Source organism: Gymnogyps californianus, unplaced genomic scaffold (genome assembly GCF_018139145.2).
Source record: "Gymnogyps californianus isolate 813 unplaced genomic scaffold, ASM1813914v2 HiC_scaffold_34, whole genome shotgun sequence".
Classification (NCBI taxonomy): Eukaryota; Metazoa; Chordata; class Aves; order Accipitriformes; family Cathartidae; genus Gymnogyps; species Gymnogyps californianus.
In genome coordinates, this window is record NW_026114224.1 from 1,368,903 (window position 1) to 1,390,673 (window position 21,771).

The following is a 21,771-nucleotide window of genomic DNA, read 5'->3' on the forward strand; positions in this document are numbered from 1 at the left end:
CACACACCCCCTACTCACACATATACCTCAATGCACATGCACACACATGCACGCATACACATGTGTACACATAAACACACACACAGATACACACATACACATACACATATATATACACATGCACACACATATGCACACACACCTCCTACACACCCCTACACATACATATGCACACATACACATATGCACACATACACACACATATGCATGCATACACATGCACACACATACATATGTACACAAACACACATATGCACACACACATATGCACACATACACACACATTTGCACGCACATATACACACATACATATGCACACACAAATACAAACATACACACACACACATGCACATACACACGAACCTACATACACACACCTACAGACACATGCACTCACACACACAGAGCCACAGCAAGAAGCTGCCAGCTCTGCTGGAGCCAGGGGGGCCTGGGGACCTGGGGGTGCCAGGAGGGGGGAGGGTTAGGGGGGCCGGGGAGACTGGGGCAGGTCAGCTCCTGGACGTGCCACCTTGGGGCAGCCAGGCAGTCCGGCCAGCCCTGCAGCAGGAAACAGGGCCAGTGACACCTTTCCCAGAACAGGTTTATTAAATAAAGTATTTCAGCACCTAGTGAGTCATTAATTACGCCCCATCCTACAATGCTAATACTACTACTAATAATAAAAAAATATTTTACAGCATTCCACACCCCGCGCCCGCCCTCGCAGGCGTCACGCACCTCCCACCATCCCACCTTGCCCAAAGAGCCGCAGCGTGGCCCCACCTACCCACCCACTGCCGGGCTCCCTCTTCCAGACGTGCTTCATCCTCGCCGCCTGGAAACCCCTGGGGAATCAGAGGAATCCTTCCCCTGATTCCGTCCCCAGGAATCTGGTGTTTCCCAGTCCAGGTGAAGCCATTCCCGGGTGATTTCTCACCGAGGGTGAACATCCCCAAGCTCTGTGTGCCAGCATCTTCTCAGCATGGCATCCCAGAGCTCCTGCTTTCCTGAGAGGCACAGATGGACGGCAAGCTGGCATCAACGTACCCCTGGGGAAATCCCGCATCAACACCAGCTATACAGACACCACTGTCAAAATACTACAGTGGCATCTTAAAAATGTCAAAACTCCCCAAAATAACATGCATACTTCCTTTAAAACATCTACATTGCACTACAGAAGCCACGACACAGCCTCTGGCTGCCATCACATAGATGGCCAAGCCACTCAAATACCTGATGCTGTGTCCTACACAGTCAACCCCAAACCCCTGAAGATCTGTGGCCACCAACCCCAGGGCAACAGCCACAACTCATCCCTTCGCTCCACACAAAGGGAAACCACGCGGGGGCACACAGCCTGCCACCCCACACAGGGATGAGCCGGTGTAGAATCAGCCGATGTAGAATCATAGAATGGTTTGGATTGGAAGGGACCTTTAAAGGTCATCTAGTCCAACACCCCTGCAATGAGCAGGGACATCTTCAACTAGATCAGGTTGCTCAGAGCCTCATCCAACTTGACCTTGAATGTTTCCAGGGATGGGGCATCTACAACCTCTCTGGGCAACCTGTTCCAGTGTTTCACCACCCTCATTGTAAAAAATGTCTTCCTTATATCTAGTGTGAATCTACCCTCTTTTACTTTAAAACCATTACCCCTTATCCTATTGCTACAGGCCCTATTAAAAAGTCTGTCCCCATCTTTCTTGTAAGCCCCCTTTAAGTATTGAAGGGCCACAATAAGGTCTCTCTTCTCCAGGCTAAAGAACCCCAACTTTCTCAGCCTTTCCTCATAGGAGAGGTGTTCCAGCCTTCTGATCATTTTTGTGGCCCTCCTCTGGACCCACTCCAACAGGTCCATGTCCTTCTTGTACTGGGGACCCCAGAGCTGGACGCAGTACTCCAGGTGGGGTCTCACCAAAGCGGAGTAGAGGGGCAGAATCACCTCCCTCGACCTGCTGGCCAAGCTTCTTTTGATGCAGCCCAAGATACGGTTGGCTTTCTGGGCTGCAAGCGCACGTTGCCGGCTCATGTGCAGTTTTTCATCCACCAGTATCCCCAAGTCCTTCTCTGCAGGGCTGCTCTCAATCCCTGCATCCCCCAGCCTGTATCGATACCAGAAATACCTCCCATGAGATAACAGCACTGGTGGGACCAACAGGCTGGGGCTGAGTTTTTTCCCTGTCCCCATTGGGTTATTTCTGTTTCCATCTGTTCCTCACTTGGTTCATCCATGCTGGTGGAGCAGGACTGTCCCATGCTGCGGTGGGTTGACCCTGGCTAAATGCCAGGTGCCCACCAAAGCCGCTCTATCACTCCCCCTCCTCAACTGGACAGGGGAGAAAACAAAATAAAACGAAAGGCTCGTGGGTTGAGATAAGGACAGGGAGATCACTCACCAATTACCGTCACAGGCAAAACAGACTCGACTTGGGGAAAAATTAGTTTAATTTTTTACTAGTCAAATCAGAGCAGGATAATGAGAAATAAAACCAAATCTTAAAACACCTTCCCCCCACCCCTCCCTTCTTCCCAGGCTTAACTTTACTCCTTATTTTCTCTACCTCCTCCCCCCCCCGAGCGGTGCAGGGGGACGGGGAAAGGGGGTTTGGGTCAGTTCATCACATGTTGTTTCTGCCGCTCCTTCCTCCTCAGGGGGAGGACTCCTCACATTCTTTCCCTGCTCCAGCGTGGGGTCCCTCCCACGGGAGACAGTCCTTCACGAACTTCTCCAACATGAGTCCTTCCCATGGGCTACAGTTCTTCACGAACTGCTCCAGCATGGGTCCCATCCACGGGGTGCAGTCCTTCAGGAACAGACTGCTCCAGCGTGGGTCCCCCACAGGGTCACAAGTTCTGCCAGCAAACCTGCTCCAGCGTGGGCTCCTCTCTCCACGGGGCCATGGGTCCGCAGGTCCTGCCAGGAGCCTGCTCCAGCATGGGCTTCCCACAGGGTCACAGCGTCCTTCAGGCATCCACCTGCTCCGGCATGGGGTCCTCCATGGGCTGCAGGTGGATATCTGCTCCACTGTGGACCTCCATGGGCTGCAGGGGGACAGCCTGCCTCACCATGGTCTTCACCACGGGCTGCAGGGGAATCTCTGCTCCGGCGCCTGGAGCACCTCCTCCCCCTCCTTCTTCCCTGACCTTGGTGTCTGCAGGGTTGTTTCTCTCACATCTTCTCATTCCGCTCTCTCTGGCTGCAACTGCTACTCCCCTGTAACTTTTTTTTCCCTTTCTTAAATATGTTATCACAGAGGCGCTACCACTGTTGCTGATTGGCTCGGCCTTGGCCAGCGGCGGGTCCGTCTTGGAACCCGCTGGCATTAACTTTATCGGAGATAGGGGAAGCTTCTAGCAGCTTCTCACAGAAGCCACCCCTATAGCCCCCCCGCTATCAAAACCTTGCCACGCAAACCCAATACACATGGGATACAAGGAGAGCCATTGGTGGTATTGAACCACCGGTGGGGATCTCTGGTGTCCCAAAAAGGGGGAGTTGCAGAAGAAAAAGGGGGTTGCTACTCCCCACCATCCCTTTACACTTGGCAAAACAAAAAGCCTGCTGGTGATTTGCAGACATGATTCCCGCATTTTTTTTTCGAGGGGACCCAAGTGCCTTCAGCCTGCCAAAGCCGTTTGCAAACAGGGTGCTAGATCCCAGCCTGGCAACCTCCTGCCCGCAGCCTTTGAACCCGCTGAGCTGGTGGAGGGGCCGTCAGGAGCATGGGGAGGCATATGGCTGCTCAGCACTGCCTTTCCTGGGAGCATCTCTCAAAAATCTGAGCACCTCCAAACCTCAGCCCACCGCGGTGCTGATGCCCTCGACCACGCGGCTCAAACTGCTGTGCACAAGTGCACACCCGTGCACACACCCACATGCACACACATCCTTGCTCCCTCTGCTCCCACCCTGGGAATGCCGCTGGCATCACGCACAGCCGGCGGGAAGGGGCTATGGTTGGATGGGGCTGCTGAGCAGGTTTAGTCATCACGTTGACCCCAGCTCGTGCTGCGTCCGCCCTCCCTCTGCACTGCCTCATCCCACCCCGGGGCCTTTCTGCAAACACTGCTGCTGCAGAAATGCTCCAGTCCCATGGTGGCTGTGGGGAGCTAAACCTCAAGCTAAAACCTCGGCACGTCCCCGAGGTCAGCACCACCCGTGGATGTCTCATGCTTCCCCGCGGGCAAAGCCAGCTCCTGCCTAGCGCTCTCCCCACCAGACCTTTGCATCCATCTCTAACCCCCCTTGGCCACCCCATGGCCACAGCTGGTTTTTTTCCAAGCCCCCCAAAACCTGATCTCAGCAATAGTGTCTAGAGTGAGGCAGAAAGCCACGGTCCAGCCATGCAGAGATGTGGCACTTCTCATTGCCCAGCCAATCCCTCCCAGCAGCTTTACCCAGATTTGATGGGGTTTCTTGCTTCTCCTGGGGAGAGGCGGTTCTGTCCCACCCCAGCAGAATCTGCATTTCATTGTAGGATTAAATAGTTCCTCCCTTTGGTTTCTAAAGTACTTTCAAGTGCTTCAAATTCTCAAGTATTAACGCATGATAGAGTCATTTGTAACTCCCAGACAAAAATAATCTGGCACACAGGGTAATGACACAAGAAAGCACTCCTGTGATGTTTGACTGTCCATCCCAAGTATGGCCATATCACAGAAACATGTAGCTAACGAGCAATCTTCATGATGGCCAAGAAGTGGGGGACTTCATCAGGGCAAAGAAATAGGGTAAAGGAGATGTTTGTAGCCATTGAAGCTTTAAACAAAACCCCAAGGGCTTCACCCCCAGATTCAGGCAGGCACCCAGCACATTCCTGGCAGCCACTGAAATAAAAAATGTCCCAGGAGAGCTGGAGCCCAGCTCCTGGCTTGGACACTGCCAGCTCCTCGCCCATGGGATGGGGTCAGAGGGATGCCAAGGTCCCTCCTGGCGCTTGGGGACCACCCAGGCAATACAGCGCCACGTTGATTAAAACGAGCCTCAATCATCACTCGTTGCTTGGATGGATGATGGTTCGTTAAGTCGCACCTGGTTCATTAAGCCTCAACTGTCTGCATGGGGATGGAGCAGCCACTTTGCATCCCCCCACCAGCAGCAGCAGTGGCTCCAAGGCTTTACGAGGGTAAAGCCAGGGTTCACAGGATGGTACGACAGCTGGAGCCCTCCTCAGTGGGTCATACGCTGGGAGGGTGTGTTATACACTCATCCTTAGGCAAAAAAAAAAGCCTAAAAGGTCAAAAATTCAAAGAGGACTAAACCAATCCATACATATAGGTCAGGGGTGGAGAGGGAGAGACTGATTTTGATTGTCCAAAGTCAGTGGCTCTGGCAGCTTTATCTCAAAACTGTGGTGACTTGAATTACACAAAGAGAACTAATGGGAAGTTGATATGTTTCGTAACATGCTAGCAATATTTTGCCTCCTTTTAAATCGCCAATTTGCTTTTTGCATAGATTGTTTTGTTTACCTTGGTTTTATTTTCTGGTTGCTTTTGTTTGCTTTCTGCGACAGGCTAGAGAGTGAATTTATCTGATTTCTCGGCTGTTGCTGTGGGCTTTACGCATATCAACAAGGAGGAGAAATTCTTTTCTTTTTTTTCTGATAGTAAGAAACAACCTGCAGCCTCCAAAAATCACATTGGAGACACTGAGGGAGGGGAAAAGCTCTGCCCCCTTTCCTCTTGCAGTCGTGCCATGTTTTATCAGCGATGGTTGGTTTGCCTTGTCTGTCCCACCAAAGCAGCCCTTGGCAATCTCCCTGCAGCAGAATAGTGCTGTTTTCCCCCCAAAAAATAAAAATTCAATCTCCAGGGCAGCTCCTGAAACTAGATGGAGTGGAGAGAGCCAGGAACATGCAAATGCAGTGTTTATTTATTCATGGCTTAAACCTCCGAGTGCCAAACCGCCTGGCAGTGTGAGTGCCCTCTGTTTCAGCCAAACCCAACCCACGTGGCACTGGGCAAACGTCAGCAGAGGTGATGATGATGATGATGACTTGATTAATTGAAATCTTCAAGCACACCTGGCTCAGATTTAACAGCTCTGACCCTTTTTTTCTTTGTCCCAGCTCCCCCATCCCAATGACTCTTCAAGACAGGTATGGTCCATCCTCATTTGCCTGATGGGGAAACTGAGGCAGGGCAGCAGCGGGGTTTGCTGGGGTGCAGGAAAGCTGAATCAGAGCTGACATGGGCATTCAGGAAACTCCCTCACAGTTCTCCACTTTGCTCTCGCTTCCCACGGAAACAGAGATTATGCAACTGTGTTGTCTGTCTCTGTCAGATCCCTCCTCGTTCGTGGTTTTGAACCCAGGGGGGCAGCTTCACCCCCAGATGTGGGTGTTTCAGAGATGTTTTGTGGAATTAGGCAGCTCAGCTGGGAGGAGGAGAAAGACCAAAGTCTTCCTCCACTGGGAGGAAGATAGCGAGGTGCGCTGAACCACATTACTAGCCACCCAAGACTCCACACGAGAGGGTGCTACCAGCAACGAGCTTCAAAGCTCTGCCACTCCAGGAACATCTTGCAAAAGTCTTACCCTGTGGGTGTTAAGGCTGTTCTCCTGGGCCTCCTTCTCCGCAGGGATGAGTCCCAAGCATGTGGCCTCACCCACGGGGTGCTTTGGGGCTGGAAGGACAGAGAGGAACACCCTGGCTTTGGGCTGGGATGAACCCCTCTTCCCCGGCCCCTACAACCCCTGCAAGGCTGCTCTGTGAGCCAGAGCTGTCATCTGCTGAGGTTAGAGATGGCTTCCCCATCAGGGAAGACCCCTTTGAGGTCTACATTAGGGTCCTTCCACCAAAACAAAAACTGGGCACCAGTTTTGGGGAATCTGGGCAAATCTGCTTTGCTGCCCTTTAGCCTGGTTTGAGCTCAAAGGGTAGGAGTTACCTGCCCTTACTTACACACCCGGGAGAGACATGCCCTGAGATGAGTCAGGGGAACACGGGGTGAGGCCAGCTGCCTCCTGAAGGCCCTGAAGGCTGCAGAAGGAGCTGAGGGCTTTGTGCTGTCTAACCTCCAGGTGGATCTGAAAATCCCAAATGCCCAGACCCAGGGGTGACAGGCATGCTTGAAACTCCCAGCTGGATGCTCTCGCTTGGATACCCCATCCTGCCCTGCTGTGGGTTACCAAGCCATGAGCAGAAGGCTTCCTTGCCCCCCGAGTGATGAGCCTCTGTCCTGAAACAGGCTGGTTACTGCACCCAAGTTTTATGCTGGAGAGGAATGACTCTGCTGTCATTTGGGGTTTCCTTTGCCTGCCCTGTGCCTGATGTAGGAGGAAACACAAAGAGACAGATCCCCCAGGCAGCAGGTCTTGCAGTCTGGGTGAGGACAGCAGCAGCACCCAGGGGAGAAAATACGGGCATGGGACAATTTGAAGTCACCTGGGAGATGGTGGACATCTTGCTTTGGGGCATTTTCCTTTGATTTGTCTTTTAAATAATCTGGGGGGGTGTACCTAAGACTCATGGTGCTTATTATGAAAGGGATGGAGACAAAAGGGAAACCATCTTCAGGTGATCATAACACCATAAGGTCTCTGTGTCCATAGGAGGAACAGCTGCACAGGCTGGGACTCTTCTGTCCCCAAAAGACATCCATGGGAAAGGTTATGGTAGAGCCTGTAAAATTACAAGGGGCAGAGTGTGGTTGGATAGAAAAGGACCACCCATCGTCTTCTCCACCGTGAGGATGAGGGCATCAAAAAAACGAGCAGGTGGCAGGATCAAAACAAACCAAAGGAAATGATTCTGCACCCAAACAGGTCATTAGATTGGACACCTGTTTGCCACAGGATGTTGCAAACGCTTAAAATTTACCCGGCTTCAAAAATAACTAAACAAATTCACAGGAGAAAAATCTACTGAAGACCATTAAATACAAGGACACCTCTGACTCAGGGAGTCTGAGTCACAAAAAAATGTCGGAGGTCAAGGAAATATTCTGGGGAAGTATCACTTGTCCTTATGCACTTCCAAGGGTGGACTTCCACGAAGAGAGGTGCTGGACTAGACAGGCCATTGGGGGCCATTTCTATATTTAAGAATATAGAAGTGCCCAGCGCTGAAATGCGGCGTCGGTCGTGATAAATTTGTTATCCACCTGCGTGAATCTGCCCCAAGATCTTGCTGCCGTGCTCTGCAAAGCATCTCCTGGAGACATGAGGTCCGGGGGGGGACACGTGGCACCCAGCAGGTGGGGAAAGGAGATAGCGCCCAGCGGGACCCATGCAGGCAGGTCCCTGGAGATAGGGCGACGGCGGGGGAATTGCTCGGTGCAGCGCTTTGATAGAGCACCAGCTGCTGGCTCTCAAGCCGAGAAACCAAGCCTGAAGGCCATGAGATAAGGCGAGGGCAGAAGGAATCCAGCCCGTGACCTGGTGGTGAGAATTTCCAAATCTTTTTCGTTCCTGTGGCGCAGGAAAACAAGATCAAAAAGGAAAATGTTCAGAGTGATTAATACATACCCCGAGCAGGCACAGCCCAGCCTGGCTGCTTCAGACCCAGCTGCAGGGTCGGGCTCTGAAGGGGTGAGCAGGGCACGGCATGTGCAATATCTTCAGGGTCTTCATGACCAAGATGCCCTAAGAGTTGGACGGTGAAAGCACCAGTAGGAGCTGGATTCAGAGTCATCCCAATGGATGGTAGCACCTTTCCATCTTTTGGGCTGCTCTCATGTCTGTGTCTTAGAGACAAGTCCATTGCCCCCCAAAACAGCCTCCAAGTCTTCAAGCCCTCCATTACCCCCATATTAGTGTACAACCACCGAATGGAAAGAATACCATCTTCACACCAAGGGTTTTGCAAAGCGTTACCATCCCTCTCTCTGTGTGCAAAGTATCTCTTGTGAAGCCAGTGTCAGTGCCAGCAGAGAGTCCTCGAAGTCTTGGGTCTCGCTCTGCAGCCACCTCCAATGTCAATAAAATGCTGCCGGCCACATTGCCAACCTGATGCCCAAGAAACACAGTCAGGGACAGGATGCCATTCAGAGGGACCTGGACAAGCTAGAGAAGTGGGCTCATGTGAACCTCATGAGGTTCAACAAGGCCAAGTGCAAGGTCCTGCACCTGGGTCGGGGCAACCCCTGGTATCAATACAGGCTGGGGGATGCAGGGATTGAGAGCAGCCCTGCAGAGAAGGACTTGGGGATACTGGTGGATGAAAAACTGCACATGAGCCGGCAACGTGCGCTTGCAGCCCAGAAAGCCAACCGTATCTTGGGCTGCATCAAAAGAAGCTTGGCCAGCAGGTCGAGGGAGGTGATTCTGCCCCTCTACTCCGCTTTGGTGAGACCCCACCTGGAGTACTGCGTCCAGCTCTGGGGTCCCCAGTACAAGAAGGACATGGACCTGTTGGAGTGGGTCCAGAGGAGGGCCACAAAAATGATCAGAAGGCTGGAACACCTCTCCTATGAGGAAAGGCTGAGAAAGTTGGGGTTCTTTAGCCTGGAGAAGAGAGACCTTATTGTGGCCCTTCAATACTTAAAGGGGGCTTACAAGAAAGATGGGGACAGACTTTTTAATAGGGCCTGTAGCAATAGGATAAGGGGTAATGGTTTTAAAGTAAAAGAGGGTAGATTCACACTAGATATAAGGAAGACATTTTTTACAATGAGGGTGGTGAAACACTGGAACAGGTTGCCCAGTGTCGTGGTTTAACCCCAGCCAGCAGCTAAGCACCACACAGCCGCTCCCTCACTCCCCCTCCCCGCTCCCAGTGGGATGGGGAGGAGAACTGGGAAAGAAGGCAGAACTCGTGGGTTGAGATAAGAATGGTTTAATAACTAAAGTAAAATATAATACTAACAATAATAATAATGAAATATTATAATAATAATAATAATAATAATAATGAAAAGAAATATAACAAAAAAAGAAGGCGGGGGGAAGAAAAAACCCCAGTGATGCACAATGCAATTGCTCACCACCCGCTGACCAATGCCCGAGCAGCGATCCGCCCCTCCCAGCCAACTCCCCCCTGTTTATATACTGGGCATGATGTTCCATGGTATGGAATATCCCTTTGGCTAGTTCAGGTCAACTGTCCTGGCTGTGCTCCCTCCCAGCTTCTTGCACACCTGCTTGCTGGCAGAGCATGGGAAACTGAAAAAAATCCTTAAGATAAGCCCTACTTAGCAACAACTAAAACATCAGCGTGTTATCAACATCATTCTCACACTAAATCCAAAACACAGCACTGTACCAGCTACTAGGAAGAAAATTAACTCTATCCCAGCTGAAACCAGGACACCCAGAGAGGCGGTAGATGCCCCATCCCTGGAAACATTCAAGGTCAAGTTGGATGGGGCTCTGAGCAACCTGATCTAGTTGAAGATGTCCCTGCTCATTGCAGGGGTGTTGGACTAGATGACCTTTAAAGGTCCCTTCCAATCCAAACCATTCTATGATTCTATGATTCAGTAAGTGAGAAGCCTCTTGTTTTCTCCTGCTTTGCCAAGCCTTTGGAAATACCTCCAAGGATGAGAATGGCTGGGAGCCTCACAGGTTATATATATTCCATGTCCTGTTTTCTGAGAGCCCCAGATAAAATATTACTTGAATGTTTTTTATTATTTATTAATCATCAGAATATTAAGAGTAACAGCAGGGTATTTTCATTGTGCTCTTTTTTCAGATCCTTCGACAGCTTTCACGAATTTTTAGACAGCAAGTAGATGTGAAAGAAACATATATGTATATATATTTCATATATATGTGAAAGATGTGATGTTGATGAGTGTAAACAAAAAGGAGAATAGGGCAGCAGAATGAATGGGACAGTATTTTCACATATATGAAAACTAAACCAGAAAAATGCCCTATGAACAAGTCAAGCTGAACTGGAGACAGCTCTGGAAGGAACAGCTTTATACTGTTAGAGGACAAGCTAGGCATGATGTTACTAAACCCTCCCTTCTAACTTCTTTTGCTCATAAGTGATCAGGTAAATGAAAATATGTCTCACTCTAGTGAAAAACTCTGCATTTCTGAATGTCGTGGTTTAACCCCAGCCGGCAGCTAAGCACCACGCAGCCGCTCGCTCACTGCCCCCCCACCCCTGGGATGGGGGAGAGAATCAGGAAAAAAAAAACCTCGTGAGTTGAGATAAAGACAGTTTAATAGGACAGAAAGGAATGAAAAACAATGATAATGATAATAATAATATGACAATAGTAATACTAAAAGAATTAAACTATACAAAGCAAGTGGTGCACAATGCAATTGCTCACCACTCGTTGACCGATGCCCAGTTAGTTCCCGAGCCGCGATCCCCCTCCCAGTTAACTCCCCCCAGTTTATATACTGGGCATGATGTCATATGGTATGGAATAGCTCTTTGGCCAGTTTGGGTCAGCTGTCCTGGCTGTGTCCCCTCCCAGCTTCTTGTGCCCCTCCAGCCTTCTTGCTGGCTGGGCAGGAGAAGCTGAAAAATCCTTGACTTAGTATAAAAACTACTTAGCAACAACTAAAAACATCAGTGTGTTATCAACATTATTTTCCTACAAAATCCAAAACACAGCACTATACCAGCTACTAGGAAGAAAATTAACTCTGTCCTAGCCGAAACCAGGACAGTATCCACCCCTTATTCTATACCATCTGCATCATGTCCAGGTCCCACACTTCCCAATGCATTTTCAATTAATCACCACCACTTTTGCTGCCTTTTAATACATATACACACAGATATCATTCCCTTAATGTATAAGCCTTTAACATGTCCATTTAAAATGTTCGTTGAGTTCATTCAGTCCATGACTTTGGGCTCCATCTATCATAACAGTCTGTCTGGGCAGGAGGGATGGTGTGAAGTCCGCTCAGTCGGCAGAGCAGGATCCAGCTTTGGTGCAGTGCAGCGGGCAGGTGACATTGGGCGCAGCAGGAGGATGGTGTGTGGTGTTGGATTGTTGCATGCTGCAGTCAGTCCTGGTTCCATCACTACTGCACTTCGCTTGGTTTTATCAAAGTTCATTCTTCATTAATCTAGATAATTCTTACTGTAATACTATTGATATAGCATATAACAACTATAGTAATGATGACATACAGTGGCAGGGTTATATAGCAATTAACATCATACAATTTAATTCACTGGCTGTTCTCACCTAAAATCAAATCCCCTTGAGGCACACATCGGACTTCCCCATCCTTCCGCATCACCTACCAAGTGCACCCAGGTCCTTGAGCAAAAGCAATCCCACGAATGGGTTTGCCTTTGCCTGAGGCAGGAGTAACCCAGACTGTCTTCCCTAGCATATTTTTTATGTGCACTACAGGGACCTTATCCCCTTCTACAGTACGTAAAAGTTCTGATTGGGCAGGGCCAGCTCGATTGACAGATCCTCTAGTGTTGACTAACCAGGTGGCCTTTGCTAGATGTGTATCCCAATGTTTGAAGGTCCCACCACCCATTGCTCTCAATGTCGTCTTTAACAATCCATTGTATCGCTCGATTTTCCCAGAGGCTGGTGCATGATAGGGGATGTGATACACCCACTCAATGCCGTGCTCTTTGGCCCAGGTGTCTATGAGATTGTTTCGGAAATGAGTCCCGTTGTCTGACTCAATTCTTTCTGGGGTGCCATGTTGCCATAAGATTTGCTTCTCAAGGCCCAGGATAGTGTTCCGGGCAGTGGCATGGGGCACGGGATATGTTTCCAGCCATCCAGTGGTTGCTTCCACCATTGTAAGCACATGGCGCTTGCCTTGGCGGGTTTGTGGGAGTGTGATATAGTCAATCTGCCAGGCCTCTCCATATTGATATTTCAGCCATCGTCCTCCATACCACAGAGGCTTTAACCGCTTGGCTTGCTTGATTGCAGCGCATGTTTCACATTCATGGATAACCTGTGCGATAGTGTCCATGGTCAAATCCACCCCTCGATCACGAGCCCATCTATATGTTGCATCTCTTCCCTGATGGCCTGAGGTGTCATGGGCCCACCGAGCTAAAAATAATTCACCCTTATGCTGCCAATCCAGATCTACCTGAGCTACTTCAATCCTAGCAGCCTTGTCTACCTGTTGATTGTTTTGATGTTCTTCAGTGGCCCGGCTCTTGGGTACGTGGGCATCTACATGACGTACTTTCACAACCAGGTTCTCTAGCCGGGCAGCAATATCTTGCCACAGTGGGGCAGCCCAGATGGGTTTACCTCTGCGTTGCCAGTTACTCTGCTTCCATTGCTGCAACCACCCCCACAGAGCATTTGCCACCATCCATGAGTCAGTATAGAGATAAAGTATTGGCCATTTTCCTCGTTCAGCAATGTCTAAAGCCAGCTGGATGGCTTTCACCTCTGCAAACTGACTCGATTCACCTTCTCCTTCTGCAGTTTCTGCAACTTGTCGCATAGGACTCCATACAGCCGCCTTCCACCTCCAATGCTTTCCCACAATGCGACAGGACCCATCAGTGAACAGGGCATATTGCCTCTCATTTTCTGGCAGTTTATTATACAGTGGGGCCTCTTCAGCACGCGTTACCTCCTCCTCTGGAGATATTCCAACATCTTTGCCTTCTGGCCAGTCTGTGATCACTTCCAGAATTCCTGGGCGACTGGGGTTTCCTATTCGACTTCATTGTGTGATCAGTGCAACCCACTTACTCCATGTAGCATCAGTTGCATGATGTGTAGAAGGGACCTTCCCTTTGAACATCCAGCCCAGCACCGGCAGTCGGGGTGCTAATAGGAGCTGTGTTTCAGTACCAACCACTTCTGAAGTGGCTTGAACTCCTTCATATGCTGCTAATATCTCCTTTTCAGTTGGAATATAGCAGGCCTCAGATCCTCGATATCCCTGACTCCAAAACCCTAGAGGACGACCTCGGGTCTCCCCTGGTGCTTTCTGCCAGAGACTCCATGTAGGGCCATTCTCCCCGGCTGCGGTGTAGAGCACATTTTGAACATCTGGTCCTGCCCGGACTGGCCCAAGGGCTACTGCATGAACTATCTCCCGTTTAATCTGTTCAAAGGCTTGTTGTTGCTCAGGGCCCCATTTAAAATCGTTCCTCTTCCGGGTCACTTGATAGAGAGGGCTTACAATCAGACTGTAATTTGGAATAGGCATTCTCCAAAAACCTACAACACCTAAGAAAGCTTGTGTTTCCTGTTTACTAGTGAGTGGAGACATAGCTGCTATTTTGTTGATCACATCCATTGGGATGTGACGACGTCCATCTTGCCATTTTATTCCTAAAAACTGAATCTCCTGTGCGGGTCCCTTCACCTTACTCTGTTTTATGGCAAAACCAGCTTCCAGAAGGATTTGGATTATTTTCTCCCCTTTCTCAAAAACTTCTTCTGCTGTGTTGCCCCATACGATGATGTCATCAATGTATTGCAGGTGTTCTGGAGCTCCACCTTTTTCCAGTGCATTCTGGATTGGTCCATGCCAAATGGTGGGGCTGTGTTTCCACCCCTGGGGCAGTCGATTCCAGGTGTACTGGACGCCCCTCCAAGTGAAAGCAAACTGTGGCCGGCACTCTGCTGCCAAAGGGATTGAGAAAAATGCATTAGCGATATCGGTTGTGGCGTACCACTTGGCTGCCTTTGACTCCAGTTCATATTGAAGTTCTAGCATGTCTAGTACGGCTACACTCAGCGGTGGCATGACTTCATTCAGGCCACGATAGTCTACTGTTAGTCTCCATTAGACTTTCGCACTGGCCAAATGGGGCTGTTAAAGGGTGAGCGAGTCCTGCTGATCACTCCTTGGCTCTCCAGTCGACGAATCAGCGTATGGATGGGAATCAGGGAGTCTCGGTTGGTGCGATATTGCTGCCAGTGCACCCTTGTGGTAGCGATTGGCACCTGTTGTTCTTCGACCCTCAGCAACCCCACAACCGAAGGGTCCTCAGAGAGACCAGGTAAGGTGGACAACTGTTCAATTCCCTCTGTCTCCAAGGCAGCTATACCAAAGGCCCACCGGTACCCCTTTGGGTCCTTGAAATACCCTCTCCTGAGATAATCTATGCCAAGGATGCATGGGGCCTCTGGGCCAGTCACAATGGGGTGTTTCTGCCACTCATTCCCAGTTAGGCTTACTTCAGCCTCCAATACAGTTAGCTGTTGGGATCCCCCTGTCACCCCAGAAATACAAATGGGTTCTGCCCCTTTATAGCTTGATGGCATTAGAGTACACTGTGCACCGGTATCCACTAGAGCCTTATACTCCTGTGGGTGTGATGTGCCAGGCCATCGAATCCACACAGTCCAATAAACCCGGTTGTCCCTTTCCTCCACCTGGCTGGAGGCAGGGCCCCTCTAATCCTGGTCAGAGTATTTGTTACTCACTTCTTGTAAAAATGACTTAGAGGTCCCTTCAAGAGGGTCAGAAGCCCTTCTACTTTGTCTGGCAACCGGAGCGGCATCTTTCCTGGAAGAATCCCCTTTTCTGGTTGTTTTTCCTTTCAATTCACGTACCCGTGCATCTAGGGTCGAGGTAGGTTTTCTATCCCACTTCCTCATGTCCTCTCCGTGGTCACGCAGGTAAAACCACAGGGTACCCCGTGGTATATACCTTCTATATTCTCTCTCTTGATCAGAGGAATGCTCACTCCTAATAGCTGAGATATTGGTCTGTACAGGTGGGGAGTAGGACTTTTTGATCAGTTCGATCAGTTTTTCGGACTTTTCGGACAGTTTTTCCACAGCCGAGACACAGGCTCGTAGGGAGGAAGAGAGATTTTCTTCATATTGCCAGAGTTGGCGAGCCATTTCATCCACTGTCGGTGCCTCTTCGTCTTTCCAAGTTAGTACTGCCAATGGGTTGGCATACGATGATGGTGCGCTCCGTACAAACTTCCGCCACATGGGTCGTGTGCATTGAACTTCATCTGGATCTCTGGGTAATTGTGAACTGTCCGGGTCATAATAAATCATCTCCCACACGGCTAATTCCCTCAGGTACTGAATACCTCTTTCCATGGTGGTCCACTTGCCTGGGTGACATACAACATCTTCCTTGAAGGGGTACCTTTCCCTCATGCCCGATAGAAGTCGCCTCCAGAGGCTGAGGGCTTGTGTCCCTTTTCCACTCGCCTTATCAATGCCACCTTCCCTAGCAAGTGATCCCAGCTGCTTGGCTTCCCTACCCTCTAATTCCAGGCTACTAGCCCCATTGTCCCAGCATCGGAGCAGCCAGGTGATAATGTGCTCGCCTGGACGACGGCTGAAATCTTTTCGCATATCCCGCAGCTCACTCAGGGATAGGGACCGGGTGATTACTTCTGGTTCTGCCTCTTCCTCCTGTTCTCGTGATGACCCTGGTTCATCTTCATTCTTCGTTAAACGAACTGATTTTTTTGTATATTTCTTCTTCTGTACAGGGGCGACTGATACTGGCACAGGTTGGTTCTCTGGTTCAGCCGCAGCGCCTGTCGCAGGGGTTGGAGTAGCCGCAGTGCCTGTTGGTCTGTTTTCCCTCCCTTCCCCCTGAGGGTGCTGCACAGTATCGAGCAGTGTTTGGTAGATACTAGCCAGGGCCCAGCACAGTGCGATAAGTTGTGCCTCTTTGGAATCGCCACAGCATTTTCCTTTCAGATAGTCTATCACTTTATCAGGGTCCTGTAGTTGTTCGGGAGTGAAGTTCCAAACCATTGGAGGTGAGAAGTTCTCTAGATACCTGCCCATTTTCTCCCACGTGCCATGCCACCCATGGCTATTAAGCCTCGGGGCAGATTTCCAAAAGGTATTCTTAAATAGTTGTTTAACCTTAAACAAGACCTGGAACACATTCAGGAGACATAGCAATAGGAACATGCTGGTTTGAACATCCCAAGGATATTCAAAATTCTCAAGAGCTACTGTAATTTGCCTGGAGGAGAAGGGGAAGCTGAAGAAATGTGTCTCCCCCGTGGCTTGGCTCTCCGAGGAGAAAAGGTACAAGGTGTAATTATTAATAGTTTCTGATAGACGGCTCCCGAAGTACGGAGGTGACGGCAATGCTGAGTACAAATACCAGATTAGTTTCACGACCAGCAATTCTATCGTATCATAAGCCACTGTTACAAAGTACAACAACATGATAACCCTGGCCCAGTTCCCACGGGTGATAAACAGCACAACAGGGAGCATATACTGCAAGTAAGGTATTACATAACGCACCTTTAAGAACAAGCGCACCAACTTTGAGAGCAAATACATCAACATTGTGACCAGCAACTATTGAACTAATATAATGAATGTTTATAACAAATTTGTTCTAACACATTCCAGTCAGATTTGTTGTTATCTCAACCCGTCGTGCCCCATGTTGGGCGCCAAAAAAGGACTGTCGTGATTTAACCCCAGCCGGCAACTAAGCACCACGCAGCCGCTCGCTCACTCCGCCCCACCCAGTGGGATGGGGGAGAGAATCAGGAAAAAAAAACCTCGTGAGTTGAGATAAAGACAGTTTAATAGGACAGAAAGGAATGAAAAACAATGATAATGATAATAATAATATGACAATAGTAATACTAAAAGAATTAAACTATACAAAGCAAGTGGTGCACAATGCAATTGCTCACCACTCATTGACCGATGCCCAGTTAGTTCCCGAGCCGCGATCCCCCTCCCAGCCAGCTCCCCCCAGTTTATATACTGGGCATGATGTCATATGGTATGGAATAGCTCTTTGGCCAGTTTGGGTCAGCTGTCCTGGCTGTGTCCCCTCCCAGCTTCTTGTGCCCCTCCAGCCTTCTTGCTGGCTGGGCAGGAGAAGCTGAAAAATCCTTGACTTAGTCTAAACACTACTTAGCAACAACTAAAAACATCAGTGTGTTATCAACATTCTTTTCCTACAAAATCCAAAACACAGCACTATACCAGCTACTAGGAAGAAAATTAACTCTATCCCAGCCGAAACCAGGACACTGAAGCTGAGTATGTGTTCTGCTGCCGAGGGAAGGATCTGAGTGCCCTGGCAATGCTCACCAGCGCTGCACTTAAAGAAAAAAAAAGAGAGAAATACATTAAAAATGGATGCTGAGAGAAGAACACGCTTGAGATGGAGGAAAGCTTTTATCCAAGTTGTGTGGCCTTCACGGTATTTTGGCTTCTTCTTTGCAAAGGGAAGGATTTGCTCCCTGTAAGGTGCTTGCTGGTTCCCATTTTGCAGGCCCTACTCCATATGTTTTCCCTGTGGAGGGAGATGCTTTCAGGCCTCCACCCCACGGGGCTTCCCTGCTTTGCCCCACTCACCCCCCTCTCACACCAGGGGGGCAGCAGGAAGAGGGAAATAGCTAAAACTTGCCCTTTTTGGTCCTTCCCACCAGCCAGCAAGTATATTCAGCTTTTTTTTTTCCTTCCCCGGGGCAAGAGCAAGGAAAGGTCCTTTGATTATCTCATGAAATAAGAAGAGTGAAGACCAGACAGGACAGGGCTGCAGCCAGCTCACCAGCTGAACGCCTCCCCTGCAGCACCAGTGAATGCATCGCCCTCTCCCACCCATTTCCCACCCTGTACCAGAGACAAGAACAAGAGCATTTTAATTCAAAGCACTGTGCAAATGAGGGTCCGGATGCAAAGGCTTGAGTTGGCTCTTAAACTCCTTCCCTCCTACTCTTCTAGACCCTTGGGATGTCCATGTGAAGACAAAACAAACCCATTTGAGATAAAATCCACAGCTGATAGTTTGGGCAGCATCAGAGCCTTCTCCACCTTTAAAATTGGGATGCTCCTGCAGAGGGGACTGGCCCTGATGCACACCCAGATGCAAGCGTGCCTGGTGCTGGCTCCCTTTGCGCTCTGCCAGCCCTTGAATCGACAGCCAAGGTTCAGAGAAGAGGAATAACCCATCCTACAGGCCAGGCAGAGGATGCTGAGATATGCTAGATGGCACAAGGACATGGGATGTGCCAAACCCACCATGCATTGAGAGCTTCAAGTTGGTGCGGCCAAGGGGTTTCCTGCAGGATGGAGAAGCATGCGGGTAATTAATGGAAATCTCCCAGCAGGTAAACGAGTCTGGAGGAGACTTACCTGGCCCTGCGGGCAGCTGTAGATGGGGATTGAGATGGTGGCACAGCAAAGCATTGAGGCACAGCACCTACAGGGCACAGCCACCCTCTGTCCACAGCTCCCCCAGGGACCCTCTTGCAGGGCTGAGCCCTCCAGCCACAGCCACAAAAAAAAGGGCAGGGACATAACTGGGATTGCCCCAAGGTCTGCAACAGGGTGCCAATGGAGCAAGGGGGACCAGCAAGGGGTGGCTGGAGGGGACATGGGTGCAGGGGAGCTGGTGGGGCTGAGGGGCAGACGTTCAACCTCCAGCTATTGCCTCCTGAGCCCTCGTCCCTGCAAGCTGGTGTTGAGGCTCCCATCCCTCCATGGGCCTCCCTTCTCCAGGAGGATGCATGAGCACCACTCTCCCACACGGACAATGCTGGAGGGTTTCGGCCTTATGAGACCAGACCATTGGTTTTCTGGTTGTTTTTTCCCAGACCCCTTAGAAGCTCTTTCCAAATTTCCACGGGACGGCAAGCCCCGGGGTGGAGATGACTGCACCGCTCAGCGCATTCGGGCCAGGCAGCGTGGCTTCTCCAGACTTGTTTGCCTGTCTGGGAAATTTGCATTAATTACCCTCCTGGTGATTCAGGCTCCAGCAGGAAAGTTCAGCCTCCTCCTCGCCACACACGGGCACACAGAGCAGTTTGCAGGGCCAGTGCAACGGTCTTCCCCTTCCCAATGCTGCTGAGCAGGGCTTCACACCCACCACAGTGTGATTTCCAGAGCTCATAGCCTACCCATGCATACAGAGGAGTGAGACATTGCATCTGCCACATGAGCCCTGCAAGCATTTTTGCAGAGGAATATCTCATTTTTATAGGAAGCTGGAGGCTCTAAGGGAACATCTCCTGCCCCAACCCCTCTCTGGACCTTCTCGCCCAAAGGAGTCTCTCTACCGTTCAGCCACCCAAGCCTGTTGCCTGTGCCTGGGGCTTGGCGCTTACACTTCAGTTTGGTTTCCTTCCTCTGAATCTGTTCATATTTGTTGTGGGAAGGATCATGAAAAGGCCAAATTCAGCCTCGGCAAAACAAGGTCCAGCTCAACTCACTTGGCCCTCCCTCTGTTTCCTAATGGAAACTCTTCTTTGTGATCAGTTTTCAAGTCCCTGGGCAGGACCTGAGCTGTGCATCTTCAGCTAAGCCTAGCTGGCCATGCATTTTAATGGAGCTACTGGCAGAAGATGACTGCATTGCTGCTGGAGACCAGCCCATGGAGACCACCGGAGGTATGGCAGCGAGTGAGAGCACTCATAAGCTCAGCTGATAGCAGCCGATAATGTGCTGGAAGTGAAAGGTCTCAGCCCAGCACGGATCATGGTGTTGATGTGCACCCAGCCCCTGAACCAGGAGCGATGTGAGACCCAGAAGAGCTTCCTCCTCCCCCTCGCTTGCCTTCTGCAAAATGCTGTCCCTTCGCACCGTGGCTTCTGCCCAAATACAAGGAGCTGGCTGCTTTGAAGGTAAAACCAGGGTCTGACGGACCCACTCAGGAGTCCACCAAGCAGCTGCTCCACGGGCTACGGCTCCTTCACCCTGCTGCCAGCGCCTGCCTAACCCAGATGGCTCATCCCCAGGAATGGGGACAGCCGGGAGTCCCTGCTTGATGGTCACCCACTCTCAAGGGAAGGACCTGCAGAGCTGACACTGCAGCAGAGGTGAAGGTGAAGCACCGGGGATGTTGGCTTAGGCTGGTGCCTCTCCCAGAGCACACCCAGGGTCCTACGCCAGCTCGTGCCAGTGATGCTGATAGCCATGCCGTCTCAGCCACACCGTAATGCTTGAGACAGGGATGTCTTGTGCAGCAAGAATAACCTAAAACGCCAGTCCCCAACACAGAAACTATTGCTGGGACCAAACCATATGGATATCTCAGTTACATCCCCATCAATAAAGCGAGATGTCCCCCAGATTGCTGCTTTGGAGGATGACAATGGTCACTTCAGGCTTCAACAGAAATCAGATCACTGTGTGCAGCTGGAGGACTGTCCCTGTAGCTGGCAGGTTGAACAGGCTCAGATATTTCTGCACACTAAGCCCAGAATGGGAGGTGTAAGATGACCTGAACAGTCGGTTACACAAACTCTTTGGAAATGCAAACCAATGTCTGACAGGCATAAGGTCACAGCCGTCACCATCCCCAGGCCCTGGAATCACAGCTGAAATAGCATTGTAATGCACTTATAATTTATTCATCAGCTGAATGAGAGCAGCAGCAGGCATTTTGATGGCACTCTTTTATCAAACCCCTGTGATGGACTTCATTCATTTTAAAGAAGTAAACTAGAGTAGAAAGGCAAAAAAAAAAAAAAAGACAACTTTATTCCATTCAAATTTAAACAAGCAGGAAAAAGGGCAAATCAAAATAAGGTTTAAAAAAAACCACTAAAGAACTTTTTTTTTCTCTTAATTTTTCTTCTGAATCTTCCAAACTTTGCATTTCTCTGCTGGTGGCTACTTTGATGCAGGAGGCTCCCATTAACCCAGATGCTGCCGACTGATGCTCAAAAGCATCTTTTCATCCCTGTGATGAGTTCTGCCTGAGGATCGACTTGCCCCATTTTTAGGTGAAAGAGAGCCAAAAGGTGAATTTCAGACAGATCTTTATCCTCAAAGATTCTCAGTCGCTTCCCTTGAGTACTCAGATGCTCTGCTCCCCAAATATAGGAACCTATATAGGTGCCAATGTGAAGGTGAGGACTCTTGTACACCCGTTCTCTTTTTCGGGAGATGAGGATCAGCCTGTGCAATAATGCTGCATTGCTCACTTG